Source organism: Onychomys torridus, chromosome 3 (assembly GCF_903995425.1).
Source record: "Onychomys torridus chromosome 3, mOncTor1.1, whole genome shotgun sequence".
NCBI classification, from domain to species: domain Eukaryota; kingdom Metazoa; phylum Chordata; class Mammalia; order Rodentia; family Cricetidae; genus Onychomys; species Onychomys torridus.
This window is the reverse complement of record NC_050445.1, coordinates 5,196,572-5,214,270: the sequence shown is the minus strand read 5'-3', so window position 1 is coordinate 5,214,270 and position 17,699 is coordinate 5,196,572.

Below are 17,699 nucleotides of genomic sequence, written 5' to 3'. Positions count from 1 at the left end.
TTCCCAATCCATCTCCCCCATGCTCAGAACAGTAACCCCTCTACAAGCCTTTTCTGGCTTCCATGAGAAATGGAGAGCCCAGGCATAGCCCTTGGGGGTGTCTCAGAGTGTCATCTTGAGGACCCTCCAGATGTTCTGTGAAGTGAAAGCCATTCTCCTGACAACACTGAGGTGTTGCCTTCTAGTTACATCAGCATCTGCATCCACAGTGCAAAGAGAGGCTAAAACACTGGCCCAGGTCAGTGGGGCCATCCACCCATCTGCTGTGTTAGGAATATGAAATGGCTCCCCAGGCTCTGTTGGAAACTTTGGTCCCCCAAACTCTGGTTGTGGAAACTTTGGGAGGTGGAGCCTCACTAGAGGAAGCATGTCACTGGAGGCAGGCCTTGAGATTGTATAGCCTGGACCCACTTCCTGTCTTTTTTTCTGCTATCTGACTGCTGACACAATGTGACCAGTCACCTTATGCTCCTGCCTCCATTCCTCCTTTGTCTTGATGGAGTGTATACCTGTTTAAACCATGACTCAGGCAAACCCTTCTGTCCACAAGTTGCTTCTTGTTAGGTATTTGGTTACAGGAATGAAAAAAGTGGCAGAACCCCTCTCTGATGCCCATCAGCACCATCACACTGCCTAGGACAACAAACCATCAGAGCACAGTGCCAGTCACAGCTGCTTTCGAGGAAGCAGAAAACAACCCTGCATGTTAGTTCCCAGCCATTAGTGCATCTTTCTTTAAGATTCTTCAAGATGATGTGTGGGACAACTGGTGCAGCCCCACTGTGTGCTAAGGTGATAGGTGTCAAGGGTGAAGCCCCACTGTGTGCTAAGGTGACAGGTGTCTGGGATGCAGCCCCACTATGTGTTAAGGTGACAGGTGTTTAGGGAAAACACCTGAGGATTGAGCAACTCCATTTTTCCTGTGAAGGATCAAGTGATAGAGAATACACAGACACACACACACACACACACACACACACACACACACACACACCACATGTACACACATACCACACACATACACAGCTCTGATGACACATACCACACACATACACAGCTATGATGTTTGGCATCTTTTAAATGAATGAATAAACCTGTTACTTCAAGGAAAACCATGGAAAGTGTTGCCAGTAGAAAAACCCAAGCTTTCAAAAGTAAAAGCTAGAAGTCTAGAAAAGTCTAATTTGCCACCATGAACTTGACATTTCTAATGAGATCATTGGAAATGTTAACAAATGTGATTTGGAAGTAGATATTACATAACACAATGAGTCAATACCTAGAAGATCTGCAGAACTCGACAGAGGAGGCCAGAGACAGGAGGTCTGCATAGGTCTGTTCAGACTGCTCCAGTTCCAGGAGACTTTGTCACCGCAGAGCCACAGTGACAACTGACCAGTTCGAATGACCAGTTTTGTACTGAGTTGTAGCTCTGTTGGTAAAGAGTCTACCCAGCTTTCATGAGACACTGGGTTCAATCCCCATCACAGCATAAACTGGGTGTGGTGACACATGCTTGTGATCCTACTGGGGATGTGGAAACAGGAGGATCAGAAGTTGAAGGTCATCCTTGGCAATGGCAAGTTTGAGGACAGTTTGGGCTACCTCAAAATAACAGCAATGTAAAGCAAATAACTCCAGGTTAGGTTTTGGCGTGGAATCAAATGTTTATGGCACTCTGTAAGGCCCTTCCTTGGCAGCTACCAAAGCTCAGGGACAAGGCCATGAGCGTAGAGAAGACCTTTAGTGGGATGAGCCTGCTCACACTGGCAGCTGAGTGGATAGCATGACGCTGTGGGAGTGGCTTACCCTCCTGACAGTGGCATGGCTGGGGGCTGCTGCTCTCTGCTGTGGTCCAGCAATGGAAGAGCATTGCCAGTGAGACGATGGCACATTGGGAACTCAAGTGTGGGACTACCAAACTTTTACCACTTTCTTCAGCATCATTAAAGGAGTTTTAAGAACCATCCCAGGTGGAAGATGACCTGCCTGAGTGGTGCTAAATGCAGGCGTGGTGAATGCTCTGCCATTGCACCCAGTTAGGGGAGAATCTGGCCATCTCCCTTAAGCCACACACGAAGAGGTTTGTAAAAGTGCAAAACAATGCTGTTCTCCCCAGAAAATTATATATATTTTCAGAAAACACAGTATTTTTCAAAAGATGCAGTATTTTAAAAATTCACGGGACATAGTGATGGGTCTCATAAAGACATCTACTGAAGTGTCTCAAGTGCCATAACTACATTCATTCTCCCTATCTCCTTCCTTGTGACAATCCCTGCCCCTTCACCATGTAGTCTCCATTCTAGTTACACACACACACACACACACACACACACACACACACACACACATTACATGATCTTATGTATTTATAAAATTTATGATCTATGTTTAAGAGAATACATATATTTGTCTGGCTTGTTTTTCTTAGTATAGTGAACAAAACAACCCACTGGACAGATAAGCAAATGAAATGAAGATCTCTCAAGAGCAGCACAAATGGCCAATGAACTTATGAAAAAATTCTCAACACCCTTAGCCACCAGGGAAACACAATTCAAAACTGCACTGACACTCCATCTCACTTCCTGGGAACGGCTATCTTAAAAAAGTAAAGAGTGTACTATTTTAAAATATGTGTAAGTAACATTGTACAGACAACTGATGGGTTCTGGGGAAGGAGGGTGTCTTAGTTATTTTTCAATTGCTGTAGTAAGACACCATGATCAAAGCAATGTATAGAAGAAATAGACTATTGGAGACTGTAGTAATATTTTATTTGTGCTTTAATAAATAAAGCTTGCCTGGAGATCAGAGGAAGAAGCCAGCCATTATAAGTAAACACAAAAGTCATGCAATGTTAGCATATGCCTTTAATCCTATCATTTGGCAGGGATCTGAATGGATCTATGTGAGTTCAAGACCACACTGGGAACAGAGCCAGATGTGGTGGCACAAGCCTTAAATTCCAACACTAGTTAACCATAGAGGTCTGGAGGTCTGTACAGACAGACAGGAAGAAATAGAGATGAGCAGGAAAAGGAAGTGATGTAGCTGGACAGAGAGAGCAAATCAGATGGCAGAACAGCAAGGCATATAGGCATGGGTAGACAGGAAGTATCTCGTTTTTTGGAAGCTGCAGAGTTTGTGAGGTGAGGTTAGCTGTGGCTTTCCCTATTTCTCTGATCTCTCAGGTTTTTCACCCCTATATCTGACTCCATGGTTTTTATTTAATAAGACTGTTTAGAAATTTGTCTACAGAAGGCTTACAGTTTCAGAGGATGAGTCCATGGCCATCATGGTAGGGAGCATGGCAGAAGCAGGTAGGCATTGTTCTGGAGCAGTAGCTGTGAGCTTATATCCTAATCCACAAGCACAATGCAGAGAGAGCTAACTGGGAATGACATGAGATTTTGAAACCTCAAAGCTAGCTCCCAATGACACACCTCCTTCCATAAGTCCACACCTCCTAATCCTTCCCAAACAGTCTTACCAACTGTGGACCAAACATTCAAATATATGAGCCAATGGGGGCTGTTCTCACTCAAACTACCACAGAGTCAATTTTCTTTAAGGGTGTGGCTCCTGCTAGATCCATTATGCTCTAGTAGATGGGCCCATATTCAGAAGTATGCAGACAGCACAAATTGGAATGTGTTATTAAAATAAAAAGACACAAATTTGAGGGTTAGGATGGTAGGATGAATCTGGGAGGTGTTAAGGAGGGGACCTGGGGTGAATATAATCAAAATTCATTGTATGAAATTCTCAAAGAAATTTAATTTTTTTTTAAATTAAAAAATAAAAATGTCTCTTTTAGATGGTAAGTGTTAATACAGTAAATGTCAGTCTAGTAACCCCCATACACACAAACACTGGGGAGGTCCTTGTAGTTTTTCAGACCATAAAGGAGCTGTAGCCCAAGTGCTGAAAATAATGCTTAGAGGTGCCTGTCTGGGACATTTGGATTCCATTCCTGCCCACTTCTGCCCCCTGCACCTCTGGGCATCTGTGACTCTGAGTTCTATGCACTTTCCACATTCTATTTGGCCCTTTCACTTGTATTAAGAAAGTATTCAAGACAGCAGAGAGCTCAAAGGTTAGATCAGGCAGTGCCTTCTCTGTGCCCTCTTTCTCTCTCAGCCCTCTTTTGGCTACCAGGCTGCCTTGCAGGCCATCACAGAGCATGTTCAGCCTGTTGCAGTGGTATCATGTTCACGGTCTACCTCCCTTCTAGAGTGTGCATGGGGTCTCCTCCAACCCTTTGCCCTCACTTTCCTGGCACTTCAGTGGTGCAGGAAGTCACAGTGCCCTGCGTACCATGTGTCTCACTTGCTTGGCTTTCATCCTTTCAAATGTGCCCTACAAAGTATCAGGGGGTAGAGCAAAGTTTTCCTTAAACAAAACCCTCCCTTCCTAGAGGAAGCAATACACTGAGCGTGAGCCTTCTCTTTGACACAGACATGTACTTTGTCTCCAACACTTTAAAAAGGGCCTATAAGATCAAAGATCTTCACGTAACACCTGTTCCAACACTCTTCTCAATGGCTACTGACCCATTCTTGGAGATTTTTATTTTGTGCAGGTGTATTTTTCCCCCAGTGAGATTATAGCATTAAACCAAACAAAACTCTGACTCTGTGTGTTCATGTGGCTCTCCATGTTCATGCACAGTTCTATAGCTTTTCACAGCACATTTTCAGAGATAGTGGAGTTAAATCCCCAGCTGCCACTGTGCTGACTTACAAATGGTCTTTTGATAGTTTTGTATTAACAGTAAACTGAATAACTCTAAGGGATTAATGCAAAAAGAGAGAAACAAGCGTATTAAGAGGTGTCTGTGTCACAAGTGGAACACACCTGGCATTAGCCACTCTGCCTGTTGGTGCTCTCACATGCGGTCAAGGGAAAAGTGCAACTTGAACGGGCTTCCAAGATTGAAACGTATCTTAACTGCTACATAAAAATTGTATATATGAATAAATACACATGGCTCTTCAATACCTGTTTACATTGCATAATGCTTAAGCCACGTTAAATGGATCACTCTCCTCAAACATTGATTATTTCTTAATAGTAAAACCTTTAAAAGTCCCTGTATAAAGTTTTTGGAAAGATCCAGACACTATTGTTGTCTGCCGCAGTGCTGCTGGGTAATAGTGTGCCAGGACTTCTTGGTGTCATCTGTTTGTAACCATTGTCACCCATTCTTACACATCCCCTCCCCAGACTCTGGTGACCACCATTTCCCTCTCCACTTCTAATGACACTGACTTATGTAGGCTCCACACATAGATCCTGCCATGCTTGTCTGTCTGCCTGTGCCTGGCTTGTTCACTTAATTCAAGGATCTCTATTTTGTGAATGACAGTATTCTACTTTCTTTTTTATGACTGAACAATGTTCCATGGCACACTTGTACAATGCTGTCTGTGGCCATTTAGCAGCAGATAGACATGGTTTCCATTTCTTTCTTGTTCCACAACATACACATCTCTTTGATATAACATGTTCCTTTCCATATATGCTTAGCATGTATGTATATGCTGGATCATGTGATAGTTTTTTTCCGTTTTCATTATTCATTATGTAAATCAGGACCACAGTGAGATAACATTTCACCCCCTTAAGAAAAGCATTGTCAAAATGGCACAAGATACATCCTGGTGGAGATTGGGAGCTCAGTGCACTGCAGGAGGGGATGTAAATAAGGACCGCCACTATGGAAACAATTTGGAGGTTCAGAATGCTGAGGCCCTCCAAAAATCTTTGGCTAAAGAAAAGTGAAGCAGGTCAATTATAAGGCAACACCAGCAAAATGTCACCACATATGTATATCAGCACACAGTCCACAAATCAGTGCCCACGACAGTGTGAGAACAGAAATAGCTTGTGGATGTTCCAGGTCTGTTCCCGTATTTGGCTCAGCCTGGTCCCCTGGCCAATGGCATCTTTGACAGGTAGAAAAGCAAATTCACAGGGAGACACCAAAGACCAGGATAGTCAAAATGACCCTGAAAAAAACAATTCTGGAGACACTGTATTGCCTGCCTTTACGATATGGTACAAAATGACAATAATCAAAATGTTTTACCAGCATTACAGCAGACAAAAGGACAAATGGGACAGAATAGAGCCCAGAAGTCAACCCCCACACAAGCATCTTTGGAAACATGCTGAGGAGGATAGGCTTCCTAAGAAGCAGTTTTTGCAAAACTTGATGTCCACATGTTAAAGACCTTCACTTAACACCATACAAAAGTTAGTTCAATCTGGAGGGAAGACTTAGAAGTAAGACCTGGATTGTAAAACTACCAGACGAAAATGTAGAGACAAAGCCCTTTTGGCATTAGTCTGAGAGATGGCGTTTTGAGTATGTGCCCCAAAGCACTGAAAAAAAATGTAGCATAAACCAGATTTTATTGTGTCCTTACTGCCAAGGAAGCTTGGAACAGAGTGAAGGTAAGATCTGAGGAAGTCGGAGATTTACAAGCCATGTATTGAGAAGTGTTAACATCCAAAAAGATGTAACAAATGAATAGCAAAATGCAAAGTCAAACAACCAACCAATTAAATAATGGGCAAAGGACTTGAGTATATGTTGCCCCAAAGAGGACATGCAAGTAGCCAACAGGTTTAAGTAACAATACTCAATACCACTAATCAACCTGAAAATGCAAGTCAGACCACAGGGGAATGCCACCTCACTGCTGTCAGAGTGGCTGTCACTCAAAGGGTGCAAGATAAGAGGACACGTTGCTCAGGGTGTGGAGAAAAAGAAAATGCCTGGGCACCATCCTGGTAATAACAGCCAGGAAGCTCTATAGAACCGACAAACAGAAGTCGTGTGCGACCCAGGAGTCCCACTTCCTGTACACACAGGAAGGAAATGAACCAGGAACTGTGCACTCCATGTTTATTAAGCACCAATTATCACAAGTATGGAAACAACTTGGTCCCCACCAGTGGATGGATGGATTTAAAAAATGAGACCTAAGTGCATAGCAGGACACTATTTAGCCTTTAAAAAAAATAAGGATATCTGGCTGCTGTGACCATAGGGATGACACACATGTGGAGTCCAAGAAAGAATTCATGACAGCAGAGAGCAGAATGGTGGGTTATAGGGGAGATACCTCCATCATGCAGGATGGATAGGACCTGGGTGTCTAGGGAGCGGCACGGTGGGTATCACTGCAACGCTGTGCTGTGTGCTGGGACAGGATACAAGAATACACACATCCTTGCGGCTCTCTCTGGGGTGACTGTGTGAGGTGAAGATCACTATTTTACCCCACGGTGTCTCGTTGTTAAGTTTAAAGATGGCAACTTCTAGTAATCAACGACTGTTCAATAAAGCAGGTAAGATGCTGTGGTTTAGAATAGGAAGCTGGGGGGCGGGTGGAGAGAGATGTTGGCTTTTCCCAGCAGTGCTTGTGAGAGGGACGCTTGGTAAGTGTTCCCTGTGACCTCTTCCTGTCTGAAGCACAGAGCAGCAGAATGCCCCAGGAGTTTCTGTGCCTCCCCTGCAGTCCTGTGCTGACTCTGCCCCCTCCCCGAGGCTGGAGGGGGAACTGGGCCACAATTAGAGACTTCGCAGTTTGTTCCCTGGTTCAGCTAGCAGTGAGCATGCTTCCAAAGAGGGTGATGGTCTCATCTTGATAGTTTTGGGTGGGATACAGGGTTGTTGTGGCTCCAAGCTGGATACCCACCTCCCATTCAGTGCTTTTCAGCTTCTAGATGGGAAGTGGCCGTGAACACACTTAGTATTCCACATGCCCAGTTTCTTTTCCTGAATGGGGCTCACCAGCAGGGCTTCATTTGTACAAAGGATACTGTCCTGAGGTACCACTATGTGTTTGGGAACAACAGAATTTTGAAGCCATGATCTGTATATAAATATATTTTCTGCCTGGAAGCATTTTCAGCCTTTCTGCCAAAGTCAGTGCCCGTTTATTTCTTAGCAAAGCACAACAGAGACCACGTGCAAACACTGTAGCTGCAATGTGTCTGTGTTAAAAAACATCTAACAATGCCTCACAATGCCAGCTTATGGAGCTCCATCTTTCATGCAGTTGGATATTTCCCACTGAATTGCATGCCATGGCCCTTGCTCTTTGGAGACAGGGTTTGCCTGTGTAGCCAAGGCTGGCCTGGAAAGCACCATTCTCCTATCTCACCATCCCCAGGTAGGATGAGATTACAAAGGTGTGCCACACCACTCAACTGCACTGAGGTTTCTCCATGGTAGAATCTGTTACAGATTCACCCTCTTATCTCTCCAAGGCCCCTGGGTAATGTAAGCGCTTGAACATTTAAAAAGAAATAAATGGATGGATCCTCCCTTTGAGGCAAAGGAGGAGCCCTAAGGAGACCAGAGGGAATATCAGGGTGAGGGCTGGGGACAGGCATTCCCATGTGTGTATGAGAGGGGGTAGATGTGAGTATATAGCTATATGGGTACACTAGTGTGCACACTCTGTGCACAGGTGGAAGGCCAGAGGAGAACATCAGTGTCTTCTCCTACTCTCTCTCCTTCCCTTGAGACACGTCTCTCTGTTGGGGGCTAGGTTGGCTGTCTAGCAGGCTCCAGCAATCCTTCTGGCTCTTCATGGGCCCCCTCTGCCCCAGCACTGGGGTTACAGGTGTCCACAGCAATGTCCCTCTTTTTACATAAGCTATGGGGATCATGACTCAGGTCCTCATGCTGAAGTAGTACATGCTCTTAGGCACTGAGCCATTTCCCCAGCCACTAGGCCAGGCATTCTAATGTCACCACACGTCTGCCAACAGGTGGCTTGCTGTGCAGTTAAGACAGTGTGCAAGAGTTGGGGATGATGACACAGATGCTGGACAGCTGGGCATTCATGGGACAGCTCAGTCTCAAAAGCCTGTGAGGCCCCATGAGGAGTGTGAGACCTCCTTAATCCAATACTCTTAATACTCTTCTTATCACGAGTTCCTGCAAGTAACTGGGAAGGAACAGTGGGGAAGGGAGAAGGGTACCAGGTCCATCAGTGCATCCTTTCTGTCTCTGTCCCCTAGCACTGAAAGAGCTGGGATGGCAGAGAAAGGCTGTTCCTTTGAGGTTGACCCCCACCCTTCCTCGTCCTCTCTGCCTCCAGGTGCCAAGCTCTTCACCTGCTATCCGTGGTGCATGGCTTTTACCTGTCTGCCCACGGCATGGACAGATGCTCCGTCCCAAAGGGCAGGCGTCTGGAAGGCGCCCAGGAAAGGGCACAGACAGTGAGAACAAAGAGCGGCAGAGAGTAAACAGAACACTTCGGAAGGGGTGGGTGCCGCCGGTCACGTGTCCTGGATAAGGACTTCTGATTTTACAGGCCTGACAGATAATCAAGGCCTTATTATACTGGGTGTCAGCTAGAGGGTAATATTTTCAGAGGGCAACTACTTAAAAAACAATTTCTGTCACACCGGCTGCCCATGCGTCAGACGTGCCTGCCTCTGCGCCACTCCGCTGATTTGGAAATAAATTATGCTGATTGCTCCCGATATGAGGGGAATCCATCATCATTCCCCTTTGAATTCATCTGGCCACCCTGTAATCCACCCTCTTCCTCTGGGGTGTTAATGAGACCTCAAGGCCCTCCCCTGCAGGCCCCGTGCTGGGCTGCAATGGGGGGCTGGGACCCTGGACTCCTAGGGACCAACCCTCAGCTACCACTGTGCTTTCTACTTTGCATGCGATTACTTGGAGCTTAGCCCCTTTTCTGAAGTTCAAGGAAAGCCGCCTGCTGGACCCTGGATTAGCCTCTGCATCCTCAGGAAGACAGAGGTGGTTTTCACTTCCTTTCGCCATATTTATTGTTCCAGTAACTTCTCTGCTGTGAATGGTTTTGCGCTGGAGAATTAATTGAATGTAAACTTCTCCTTATGGGACCCCAACACGTCTCTCCTTTAGTCCTGTGCTTGTGTTCTCTGTGTTACTGTAAGTGGTATTTCCTTCTGTCCTATTTGGGGGTCTTGAATTCAGCTAGAGTGTTAGGTCTCAGTGGCTGGATGCTTACTTCATTTTAAGACAAGAACAAGATAAAATGATAGACACAGAAGTATTGGAAGAAAGAAGTCCCAGTGAGTGTCCGTTAGGGATTCCTGCAGTGTCTCCGTGCACATGGGCAGTCTGCAGAGAGGGTTGATGGCCTTCATCACACTCTCAAGTGGTCTGTGACCACTGAATAACAAATGGGTGAACTAACTAAATGGGTAAATAAAAATAAATCACCAACTACTGCAGGCACGCATGGCTGTTGCACCGTCAGTGGCCAGCACCGTCAAGGTTGTGTGAATTCAACTGTGATCTGACAAATGTTCCAATTTTCCTGGTGATTCAGAGGCAGGTAGAGGTCAGAGCCCAGGTCCCCTCTAATATAAAGTGTTCTTCCCATAAGGCTCCTCCAAATCATCCTAGTGAAACCCCAGACTCCCCCCTCCACCCCATGCTGGTGGTTCATGCTGGCTTATGTCAAGTGTCCCCTCCACACTCTCCTACGCTGGTCCCGATTCTGACCAGGGAGAGTGTGATGTGACCCAAGGGTCCTAATTTCCCCTCCTTTTATTTTCTCTACAGTGTCAGCTCTGAGGAGTCCCAGTCACTAGGTTGTATGCCTGGCCTGGCTCCAGTCCTTGTGTTCTGTTATGACAAGCTATAAACGAGAGTGGCAGCCTGTGAGACACTGGGCCCTGAGCACAGTGGCTGAGAGCTGGGGATAGCCCTACTCTGGGGATCCTCTTCTTTTCTCAGAGAGATGAATAGCTGCGCCCAAGGTGCAGGATCTGGAAGTTCCTGGATTGCAAAGCAGGACATGGTGTGCCAGAAGAGTACCATCACGATGGGGGTAAAGACTGCCATGAAGGTGAGACTCCAATACTCAAAGGAGGACTTGGTGCTTGACCTTGGCAGAGAGATACACTCACTTGAGCCTAACTACATGGCTTCATTTTGCCTTCCTCCTCACAGAGATTCTGTCCATAGACCACTGGACTGGGTTTCCCATTCCCTCTGCAAGAGTGCCATTGCTTCCCAGGGGGCATACTGTGTGTTAGGTGCTATGTGTTAAGTACTTTGTAGCACTCAGCTGGGCTATGACCACTCCTTCAGTCAGAAAGCCAATACTTTGCCTGTCTTCCTACCCATTCTTTCCTCTCTTTCTCTGTCTGTCTGTCTGCCTGTGTGTCTGTATGTCTCTGTGTGTGTGTGTGTGTGTCTGTCTGTCTGCCTGTGTGTCTGTATGTCTGTGTGTGTGTGTGTGTGTGTGTGTGTGTGTGTATGTGTCTGTCTGTCTGTCTGTCTGTCTCTGTGTGTGTGTGTGTTTGTGTATGTTGTAAGTGTGCATGTGTTAATATGGAGGTTAGAGGTTAGCATCGGTTATTTTCCTCAATTTCTCTCCATCTTACCTTTGGAGACCCTGCAGCTCTCTGATTTAGCTAGCCCAGCAGGCCAGTGAGCCCAGGGATTGTCTTGTCTATGTCTCCCTAGTTCTGGGATGACAGGTACACACTAGTTCACCCGGATTTCATATGGGTGCTAGGGTTTGAATGGAGATCCTCATGCTTGTTCAGCAAGCCTCTTACTAAGCCCTCCACAGCTTCCATCCCTGGCTCTTACTGCCTGCACTTGGTGTTTCCAAAGGGTGGGGTTTTCTCCTCAGGCACTGTTTTTGAACTTGACGACAGCAGGCTCTTTTCCACATGGTGGCTTTAAAACACTACATGAGTGAAAAAGAGAAGCTTGTGATCTGTGAACACAGGGAGAGCACCAGGAGTGTTGGCTTCCCTGGTCCTTCTCTTTTGATAGGTCCATGGGTATCAAGGCCTATGTGCTCTTTTGACACTGTTCTTTATTTAGGAGAGTGCCTTCGAGATGACATTCTTGCTTTTAAAGTCTGCAATAGCTTTCTAGCAGAACTGGAGGCAACAGTGTGTACCTGGTTGTTAATGTGTGTGGCGGAGACTGGTTGACACTGGACATGTGCTTGAGTTTTATTGCACATGTTCTTTACCTTTTTCCACAAACAGTTGCTGATATCCCTAAGCAGTGAGCACCCCAGGACCAGTTCTTGGTCTCTAACACCACTCTGCAATAAAAGGAAAGGGGGACCCTTGGAGAAATGATTAATTCAAGATGTGGCTCAGAGAGAAAAGGCTCTTGCTGCATAAGGCTGGTGACCTGAATTCTATCCCATGAACCCACAGACACATATACATGTGAAATTTGTTATCTTGTACATTTTACACATGCAGAGTTGCATATCGATTTTATAACTCAGCAATGCCGTTGAGACTGTGATCATATTTCCTAATTATTCCCATTTTGATGTACAGAACATGGAGTATGTGTGGAGGTCAGAGAAGTCAATCCCTTCCTTCCATTTGTGGGTTCAAGGGATAGAAAGCTTTCCTTGTGAATGTAAGTTTCTACTTGCTGATGTGTAGAATAGAAAGAAACAAATGTTGTGCAGACACTTCTGTTTGCTTGTTAGAACCCTCATGACAGAAAGGCACAAGATGGCTTAGCCCGCAGAAACCATCCCATAGTGCCAGAGAAATCCAAGTTCAAGGTGAGGCAGGGTGGTTTATTTGGGGCAGGTGGCAGTCCTGTCTGTCCTCTGTATTCATGGGTCCCTTCTTCTGTGCATGTCTGTGTTAAAATCCATCATGTTCAAGTTAGATTAGGGCCCACTGTAAATAGTTCATTTCAACTTAATTGACTTTTAAAGTCCTTATTATCAAACACAGATTCTGAGTCACTAGGGCTTGGGACTTCAACCTTTAAGTATGGGGGAGAGGGGGGACAGAAACCATCCCATGCAGTCCACAGCTCATATTCTGTGACCTCTCTAAACTTGCTTCTAGCACATCCTTGTAGACCCCATAGATTATTTTAGAAGATGATCATGTTGTATGGTGATTAATTCTGTTTAATCCCCAATTTTTCAATCTGGTTTTTAAAATTTCTCTTTCTGGCTAATTACACTGGCTAGAATCATAAGCACATGGCTGAGCAGACCAGAGAGAGCAGACCTCAGCCATCAGAGCTTTGCTCCTGAATTCAGAGGGAGCGTTTAGCCTGTCACATTAAGTCTGATGTCAGCTCAAGGTTCTTCATAAATGCCTTTATCAACTTGAAGAGGTTCATCCCCCCCACACTTTGATGTGTTTGATTTTTAATCATGAATGATTGTTAAATTTTGTCAGATGCTTTTTCTGTGAGATAATCATATAGTTTGGCTTTTAGTCTGTTAATTAGATGAATTACACATGACTCTTTTTTGGTGGGGTGAAGTAGGAAGAGATAGAGTCTTACTATATAGTCCAGGCTGGCCTTGAACTCAGGCCTCCTGAGTAGCACATGCTGGGATGACAGATGTGCACCACCACACCTAGCACACATCAAGTGTTTAAATGCTAAAGCCACATGGAACTCTATCATTTTTGCGTTAGCCTCTTTATGTGTCGGGTTCAGGTAGGAATTTTGTGCTCTGTGGTGTTGACTGTAGTGCCTGTGAAGCTTTTCCTGGTGAGGAGTAGTCACATCTTCACTCGGTGAGTGAAGTGTCCTCTTCAGACTCCTGCTTTGCACGTCATTCCTCTTGTTTCTTTCAAGGTACTTGACAAATTTAGGGGGAAGACATTTGAGCATGGAGTTCACTGTGGAGGGGTTTCCTCTGCAAACCATATTTCCTTAGATTTCAAGTAATTCATATTATTCCTTTATTCTTCAGTAAAATCAGATAATGTCTTTTAAGAGATTAATCTAGTTCACGACCAAATTATGGGCATAAACTGTGTGGTTTGCTGTGACCTATTCGGCTTCCAGGGGCTCTCGGCATGGTCCCACCTCTCACCCCTCCCTAATCCGTGTTGTCCCCTGCTTTTCTTCCTTTACCAATTCTGTTGATTTTTACCAAGGAACAAATTTATTTTACTTATTGTTTTCTACACTCATCTCTATTGCCTTCTTATTTTTCATTTCATTATTAATATTTTATGCTTATATTTTGCTCTGTTTTTTTATCTTGAGATTAACTTGAGATCTATTCATTTTAATTTTTATTTTTGAAAACTTCCCACATGTACATAATATATCTTGATCATACCCACCTCTCATTCTTACCTCCAGTTGCCTCAAGGCCGCATCACCTGCCACATCACCATGACCTTATTTATTTATTCATTTATTATAATCTGTTGACTCCAATTAGTGCTGTCTATATGTACATGGACCTGGGGTCATCCACTGAGACATGGGGAACATACCAATGGTCACAGCTGCTAAACAAAAGTAACTATTCATTCCTCAGGTACCATCAACTCCTAATAGCTCCTCAGCTTGGGTGGAGCCTCGGGATTTGCCACACCCCTAGCCTTTTCCCCCTCTGGAATTTTTACCTAGCTTGATCTTGTAGAGATCTAATGTGGGTAGCCACAGCTTCTGTGAGTCCAGGGGTGCAACAGCCATGTCATGTCCAGGGGACAGCACTTCACAGTACTCCTCCCCATGAACAAATTTCAGGAACCTGTTCTTCCACCATGGGTTCCTGGGATCCAGCTCAGGTCATCAGCCTCGTACAGCAACTGCGTTTACCCACTGAGCCGCCTCACTTGCCCTTGCTTTGTGCCTATTTAAGTTCTATTCACAGATCCCAGACACTTGAGATTGCTTTGTGCTCTTGATGAATTGCTCATGCATCATTAATGACCCCACTAAGGCAGATATTCTTGTTAGGACCCCATGATTTCCTGCCTCCTGGAGCTCATGTCTTGATGGTAGACAGAGCCCATGACTTACTTCCAGCCACTGGAGTGTCAAAGGTGACAAGAGGAGCAGTAGTGTGGCACACAGCATAGGATGTTGTCCCCTAAGATCACAGAAGCCTTGACTCACATACCTGTCTCCTTTTCTGGCTGGAGAGTTGTAAGAGGTGTGTGGGAAACTCCCATGTTGGGCTGGGCCTTTATATAGCGGTGGAAACAATGCTCGCAATATTGTATAGACATACTGCATTCTGTGCATCTCTTCGTCTGTTGAGTTGGGTTATTTGCTTGGCTGATAGGAACATTGGTATGCAGATATCTACTTGAGTCCCTGCCTTCAGGTCTAGGAGTCTACATGCAAGTGTGACTGCAGACTCAAGTAGAAAGTCTGTGCTTAGTGTCCTAGGGAGTAGATGAGCTGTTGCCCACAGAGTCTGCACCCTTGCACATTCTCAGGGGCTCCTCATTTTTTCCCATTGCAAGTTGTTCCATTAACAGTGCCTGTGCTAGCATCCTAGCAGCTGTAAAGTAGATCTCATTATGGTTTTGCATTTGCATTTCTCTGATGATTAGCAATGTCTTTATAAGCTGTTTGCGTATCTTTAGAGAAATGTCGATTAAAGTCCTTTGCCTATTTTTAAACTGATGTTTATTTATTAATATTATTATTAAACTTATTACTGCTATTATTGAGCTATAAGATTCTTTACTTATTCTGGATATTAATATCTTGACAGATGTATGATTTGTAAATGTTTGCTCTGACTCTGTGGGCTGTCCTTTAATGCATAAAAGATTTTACCTTTGATGGATCCTAATTTATCTACATTTTCTTTTACGTGATGTTCTTGGTGTCATATCCAAGAAATTATTAACAAACTCAATGTTGTGAAAGTTTTTCCTATGTCCTCTCTTTCATTGTCTTTTGCTCTGATATTCAGACTTTGTTTCATCCAAGTTAAGTTTTATGCAGTGCATGGGCATGGGTTGAATTTAATCTTTAGCCTTTGTTAAAGGCTGGCCTCTCCTCATTGAATCCCTTGGCCCTTTGTCAAAATTAGCCATATGTGTTAGTGATTATTTCTGGTCTCAGTATTCCATCCCACGGTAGATGTTATAGACTTTATGTAGTTACTGCTCTTACAGGTTCTCGTCCTCCACCTTGTCGGTGTTCATTCAACTCATCTTCACTCGGCAAAGTTTTTCTTCCTTTTTTATGCTGTCTTTGGATTAATTAGGGTATTATCATTTTAATTCTCCCTTGTTAGCATTTTACCTCAGTGTTATTTCAATGGTTGCTTTACAACTCATCTGTATCATAATGTGTAGAACGGGATCCTCATAGCAGAGACCTTTTGCCTACTGGACTTCTTACTCTTGCTGGCACCCATTTTTCTCCCGTGCATGTTTGACTTCCATAATATCCTCGTCTCAATGGGATTCTTGGTTAGGGGAGGCATGTCTACAGCTTTATCCATGTGTGTTGTTCACTCTTTTGTATAAAGTCTTGCATTGTTTTCCACTTGCAAGAAGAGCTTCCATTAATATTCTAGAAGGGTAAGATGAGTTGTTGGCTCCTGGATATATGAGGAAGCAGCTTGTGTTCTAGACATCAGCTCTACACTGTGCAAGCCACCATGTTCCTTGGTCCTCTATCCTGGTTGATCCTCTCATTTCCCTTTAACTTGTAGACTCTTGTCTTAGCCATGAGCCCACTGGCAATCCAAAGCGTCCTCCCTTGTAGATGGCCCTCTATGAGCAACCATAACCCCCTTTGCCATTTGCCTCTTTTTTTTTGTGAACCTCTTTTCCTTTGACCCAACAAAATCATAGATTCTTGGACAAGCACATCTTAGAGGAGGGGAAATTTCCCCCTGATTTTCCATGGGGTAATATTCTACCACGAGGTCAAAAATGATAAATAACCAGACTCACCAAATACAGAAGCCAGGGCTTCCTATTTTAATTCCAATTTTAATCAAGTGAAGGGAATTTAATTGAAAGAAAATGGAAGATGAAACTAGTGCAGGTGATTCTGGGTGACTTTTGAAGCGCTTAGTGACCAGGGAGACAAGAATTACCCAAAATGCATTGTTAGTACTGAGAGTCAGTGTGGTGAAGAAGAAGTGGGTGTAAGACTCCAGATTTTGCCCTGGTTAGCCTGAGTTTGGACCACATCCTTGCTTACTTCCTTGAACTCCGTGGAGAGAAGAGGAGGATCAACATGCCCTGGGCTCTCTAGAACTGTCTTTCAGGAGGCAGAGAGAGAGTCAAGTGTCATGGGTCCCTAGATCTGTGCCTTAGGGGTGTAGGGATTCAGGGGCTGGAAAGCATTCTTTGCAGGGTTAAGAGCGCCAGGTGAGTTTAAGGCACTGTTTCTGGACCCGTGTCCACCTGCTATCACTGTGCTGAGCCACCTTGAGAATCTTCAGTGTCTCATCCCATGAAAAGCAAGAAGCTTGCCTGCTGACAGCCTGTCTACATGGAACTTCCACAAAACATGCCTTCTTAGGGAGGGTTCAAGGTACAGGAAAGTGAGTGTCTTTGCTCACACTATATTTAGGAGGCATCATACCTTGTATTTCTTAGTTGTTCTTTGTCTCTCTCTCCTTCCTCCTTTATCCAAGTGTTCATTCTTCAACTACAAGTTTTCTCAGGTTGTCATGATCCTGGAAAATTTGATTACTGTCCTTTATGCCAGTGATTCTGTGAGAACTGTTTAGTGCCTTTTTCTAGCCTCAGAATAAGGTGAATATTGAATGTCCAGATTTCCACGTCTCCACAGACCCTTGTTGCTGAGATACCTGATTGCCATATTTTCAACTTATCACTTGGGATTTATTATCTTATCATTGTAAGATGCAATCTGGTGTGTTAGTTCTACATGCTAAGTCATCAGGTACTTAGATGAGACAGCACCA